Below are 6,399 nucleotides of genomic sequence, written 5' to 3'. Positions count from 1 at the left end.
GCCAGTTCCAGAACTGGGCATCTTCATCTCCAGAGCCTGCGCATCCAGCTGGTGACAAAGGCTGCACTGTGAGCCCTGGTTTGGTTAAGGTTTGGATTCCAAGCCATCAGTGCTGGTTAGTTAGAGATGAAATCTATGGACTTTCCTGCTTGAGCTCGCTTTGAACCGTGATCCTCCAGGTCTAAAGTAGTTAGAATTAGTGGTGTGAGCCACCAGCTCCGGCAGCTTCTGAATGTTTGACGAATATGTGAACACTAGAATGCCGAAGAGCTTAAAAATAAAAGTATAAGTAACAATCTAGTAAGTTCCCAAATAACAACAACAACAAATTCAAAGTCCTTAAGCCAAATCTAGGCCTGAAAGTCAGAAATCGAATTCTGTAGAAAATATCCTTTTTGGCTTTTGTCAGTACTGAGCTTGAGCTCAGGGAACTCAAATCCTCAGCTCATTCTTATCTTGCTCACAGCTGGCTTTCTACCACTTGAACTACACGCATCTCCAGCCCAGCTATTTGCTGGTTAATTGGATGGAGTCTTGTAAACTTTTCTGCCAGAGCTGGCTTTAAACCAACATCCTCCTGGTCTCCGCCTCCCAGTAGCTAGGATTACAAGCTTGAGCTCCAGCCTTCGAAAAATTGCCTTTTGTTGTTTTTGAGAGAGGTTTTTGCTATGTAGCTTAGGTTTTCCTCAAGTTTTTTATTTTCCTGCCTTGGCCTCTTGATTTCTGGAATGACAGCCACACACCAGCATGTCTGGCTTGACATTTCACTTAAATTGGACAGTATATTGGAGGTTCTAGTCAGTACAATAAAACAGACATCTAGATTAAGAAATAGATATAGCAATCTTCATTTGCATAAAAATAAAATTATAGGAAAAGCTTCTAGAACTAAGTGCATTTAGTGGAAGTTATAGGACACAACAAAAGCCAATCATGTGTCTATAAATTAGCAGTAAATTGAAAACTAAAATATAAAAAATACTATTTAGCAGTAAAAAGTATGATATGCTTAGGGAAAACTGAACCAAATATGTAAAAGACATACATACTGTAAACTGTACAAACTTTTTTTGGGGGGTCCGGTCGTGGGGCCTGAACTCTGGGCCTGGGCGCTGTCCCTCAGCTCTTCAGCTCAAAGCTAGCACTCTACCACTTGAGCCAGAGTACCATTTCCGGCTTTTTTCATTTTGCTTATGTGGTGCTCATGCATGCAAGGCAAGCGCTCTACCACTGAGCACCTTCCCAGCCCCTAAACTGTACAAACTCTTGCTGAGAGAAAGACCTAAATGAGTATATTGTTCTTAGAAAAGTCGATATTTTAAAGCTGTCATTACTGTCTAAATTAATTTATAGATTCAAAGTAATTTGAGTGAAAATTCTGAAAGATCTTTTTTGTGGAAATAACCAAGCTGATTCTAAAATTCATATGGAAATTCAAAGGACCTTATGTTTGTAAGACTTTAAGGAAAACAGTATGAGGATTTACACTGCTTGATTTTAAGATAGTAATCAACACAGTGTGGTATCTGTGTAGTGACAGTAGGAGAGAAGGGAATCTAGAGATCTACACCTATGTGATCAATTGATCAATTTATTTTCAGCAAAGCAAATCAGTGGCAGAAAAGACAATCTTTTCAACAAATAAAGCAAACAAAATAACAAAAACTTTGAATAATTACACAAAAAACAAACCTTTTACTCATACCATATAAACAACCCTTTCCTCATACCCTATAAATAACATACCCTTCCCCTAAAAATCCTCTTCTCATATCATATAAAAATTACCTATAAATGGATCTCAATGTAAGAATTGAAATTATAAAACTTCTAGGAAAAACCAAGGGAGAAAAATCTTATGATCTTGGATTTGACAAAGATTTCTTAAATATGATACAAAAATTGATATAAACTATACTTAATTGATAATAAACATTCTTTCAAATGACTGAAGACAATGAAAACATAAGCCACCAAGTTTGAAAAAGTATTTGCAAAATATATTTGGCAAAGGACTTTTATCTAAAATGTACAAAAAAATCCTATGACTCCACAAGAAAATCCAACTTTTAATAAAAACTTGATAAATTTTCCACATTCATAGATGATGAACACATGAGTAGAAGCTTAGCATTATGAATCATCAGGGAAGTGCAAATTAGAAGTGTAATGAGATATTGCTGTGTACTCTCACCATCAGAATGAGTAAAATTAAAGAGCTTGTACCAAATGCTGAGACGAGTAGAGAACTAGAATTCTCAAATACTGATGTGGAGAATGTAAAATAATACAACCATTTTGGCAAAGTGTTTAGCCATTTCTTAAAAAGCTTAACACCTACTACATAATCTAGCTGTTTTACCCTTAGGGATTTCTCTAAGGAAAAAAGAAAGCATGTGTCTACACAAAGACATGCATGTAAATATTCATTGTGTTTTTTTAGTAGACCCAAGCTTGAAATAACCCAGGTATCCATCAACAGGTGAACAGAAAACAAACTGGGGCATACCCACACAATGGAATACTGCTCAGCAATAAGGAAAAATGAATGGTTGAAACACTCTATGACATGGAAGAGTCTAAAGTAATTACATTAGGCCAAAAGGGGGGAAAAAAAGCACAAACTTGTGACAATATTTATATAAGATTCTAGGAAATCTAAACATCTTTAGTGACCAAAGTAAATCATCAGTAGTTGGTTACCTAGGGATTAGGCAGCCTGAGGAGGATACAAGGAAAAAAGAAGATAATGTTAAAACAATGAGGGAAAAATAATGAAGGATGAGTATTTGAGACAAATAGCTCAGTGGTCGAGCACTTCTTAGCATATTTGAGGCCCTAGATTCCATCCCTACCAATATAGATTCCTTCAAAGAGGATGAGAGGAAACCTTTTTAATTTTGGGGGTGTGGGGGGCAGTGGGTGAAGAGTAGTGACAGCCATGCCCATTCTCTTGATTATAGGTAATAATTTCACAAGTATATATAATAAACCTTCTCTATAATCAGGTGTAGCATATTGTATACCAATAAAATGACTGAAAAGCAGTAAGCTACTTAACGTGGTTGATCCAACCCTGACTTGTCAGGAAATCCCCTCTCTGCAAATTGCTTCTGTTTCACAAAATGAGCCAGTACTCCTTTTCCCATTTGGCGGCACTGAGGGGTTGAACTCAGGGCCTTGTGCTCACTAGACAAGTGCCCTACCAATTGAGCTACACCCCTAGTCCCCTCATTTCTGGTTTGTTTTTCAGATAGGGTCTTGTGCTAGCTATTTGCCTGGGGCCAGCCTGAGACTGCAATCCTACTACCTTCCCCTCCTGAATAGCTGAGACCCAGACCACGCCTTGCTTGTTTGAGACAGAGTCTAGATAACTTTTTGCCCTGACTGGCCTTGAACTGCAGTCCTTGTCTCCTAAGCAATTGATATTACAGTCATGACCCAATGTTATGGTGGGGACAATGAGGGTGGGACTAAGGAGACTACACAATTCAGAGATTTGGAAATTAGAATGAAAATAGCATTGCTAGTAACCCTAGATAGTTCTTTCTTATAATAGCTTTCTTCTTAACTTTGCATATGCATAGTGAATGTAAAATAGAGTACTACAGTATCATTATCCTGAAATATAGGAGATTAGAAACCTTCCACAAAATAGGAATTGTGAAGTTATTTTGTAGCAAGATAAGGGAACTTTTATTTATTTATTTTGCTGGTTCTGAGGCTTGATCTCTGGGTATGGGCACTGTCCCTAAGCTCCTTTTGCTCTAAAACTCTACCATTTGAGCCACAACATCACTTGCAGCTTTTCTGTGATTTAATTGAAGAGGCTCACAGACTTTCTTGCCTAGGCTGGCTTTGAACAGCCATCCTTAGATGTTAGCCTCCTGAGTAGCTAGGATTATAGGCATGAGCCACCAGTGCCTGGCTTATTTTTCTTATATATTATAAAAGTATAGGGAAATAATTTGAAGGGAACTATAACCATAAACAGTATGAAGGACAAAAATCTTCTCAATCCTTTTATGCAAAATGAAGGTAACTGAAACCCTTGATACAACTATTTAAAGATAATTTTAAAAACATGGGCATTCAGAATTTCATAGTTTATATAGGTATTTCCCAGTTAATGTGGAAGTTTTAATTAAATTATAGTAAATATAGTCCTGTAGTAAAACCAAAAGGATTTGACTCCTGCAGTACTATGTATTTTTCTAGGAAGGAATGCATGACATCTCCTGTTTTTTTGGTAAGGTCACTCAACACCTGTGACAGGACTGTGAGAATATTGGAGAAGGACTGTGAGTGGAATAGACTGGAAACATTGTTAACTTCCTATATGTCACTTGTAAAAAATCCTAAAGTCAATAACAATCATCTGGTCCAACATTCTTCTCTTTCAGATGAGGTAACTTAGATTTAAAGATGGAAAGTAATTCACTCAAGGACTACAGAGCAAGTAACTGAGTTGAGACAGAGTCAGATTTTCTGGTCTGCAATCTAGTGATTTTTCTCACAATGTATTAACACTATCTATCAGTGTAGGATAAAAAGGAACAGCATTACACTACAGTCAAAGTTAATGCTTCATCTTCCAGGATACTACACTCAAACTTTCTGTATCTTATTGATTTCCTTCTTTTCTGGCTGCTTGTACTCAAGTTTTGTCCTTACATCTCTGCTTTTATTTTGAAGACATTTGGGAAGCTCATTCATTCTTAGCTTTAATTATGTGTGTTTGGGTCATTTCCATGTCTGCATTGCCATTTGCCAACTTTCATTGGCCTTCCAACCCTACATTTCCATATTGCCAATGAATAGCACCCATAGAAATGGATGTGCCTTAGTAATGGCACCAAATGCAAAGATTTCCATATCAAAATGGTATCAGGATTCTAGAGCATTGATGTTGGGGTCAGCAATAGTGACTGCAAAGATCACAGTACCTGGAGAATTCTGCTGTGGATGGATGACCAGGCAGTAGGCTCCAGTAGATCTCATCAGAGGAAGCATTGTTGACTGTTTACAGGCCATCTAGGAGATTATATCAAAGACTCCGCAGTGTTGGTTTGTTGGTTGTGCCAGTGTCAAGAATATAGAGAAGCATGGCTTTTTTGAGACAGTGAACCAGGGAGATTGGTGATTCATAGAAGCAAAAATCACAAAAAGCAGTGGAGAAAACTTAGTGCCATATGGAAGGCAACCTCAGTGGTTTATATGCACATTTATAACCTGTTTCTAGATAAACTTGGAGGGTTTCTGTGTCTCTGTCTGTCTGTCTTTCTCTCTCTCTCTCTCTTTTGAGAGAATAGACTTCTGCTTTGACAGATCTAACTTTGTCCCCCAGCAAAATGTGTGAATTCCATACTAGTAACCTGGTTTTAGTCAGGTTAGCATCTATCCTTCCACAAAGGGTAACTGGAAAGGGGGCATATGGAAATGGGAAAATTCTCCTGCTTATATATATTATAGTTTAAAGCCATTCTAAACTCTGACCCTGACACTTTCCTTCCATGCAAGTACATGGAGAAAACACAAGACAATATTAAGGTATTTGTTCCTGAGGCTGTAGTTTTATGCATTTTTACAACGTCTAAGTCTTTGCTATTACCATCATTATTTACAATATTGACTGCTGCTGAATGGTGAGCTTCATGATGCACAGCAAAGTACTCAAATCTTTTGGTATTCCTAAAGATTTTATTTTAAGTTGAATTTTTTTCTTTGATTGCCAAAGAATGCCAACTTAGCTGAAGACTAAGTGGAATAGGAAAAAAAGTATTTGAAGGTGCTTATAAAGGGCTCTACTTTCCAGAAAATGATGGCATTTAGTATAGAAATCCAGAAGCTAAGAAAGCATCTTAGACTTCAAAGCCTAAAGGATAAAAATCTAGAATCCAAAGAATCAATTTTTTGCCAGTGTTTATTAGGTTTGTGATTGCTGAAGGCATTCAGCTTTCTGACTTGACCATAGTCCAAACACATTCTATTGTTTGCCTGTTAACACGTGATGTTCAGAGGTGAGTCATTGGCCAGCTCACAGAGTAAATAAAGAACAAAGGTATGTACTTTATGTTATCTTCTAGTAGTAAGCTGTCTTCTACAAGAGCTGTATGTCGAACAAGAGGAAGCCAATATTAAAAAAGGAAACATAGGTGGACAAGAGCAGTCATCTCTAAATCATCTTAGCACTTAATAGCTGGTAAATTGGTATGGTTTGCAGTTCATGAAATATCACAAGATAGTGCACATTCACTCAATATTTATTAAGAAGCTATTTTGTATATGCTACCTTTCCATGAAATACAAAATATGGCACATACTACAGGGCTATGTAAAGAAATTGTAAAATGAAGACTCACGCATGTGGTGTGAGACAACCTTATAAAGAAATCCCAA

This window comes from Dipodomys ordii, unplaced genomic scaffold (genome assembly GCF_000151885.1).
Source record: "Dipodomys ordii isolate 6190 unplaced genomic scaffold, Dord_2.0 Scaffold113, whole genome shotgun sequence".
NCBI classification, from domain to species: Eukaryota; Metazoa; Chordata; class Mammalia; order Rodentia; family Heteromyidae; genus Dipodomys; species Dipodomys ordii.
This window is presented reverse-complemented; position numbering follows the sequence as displayed.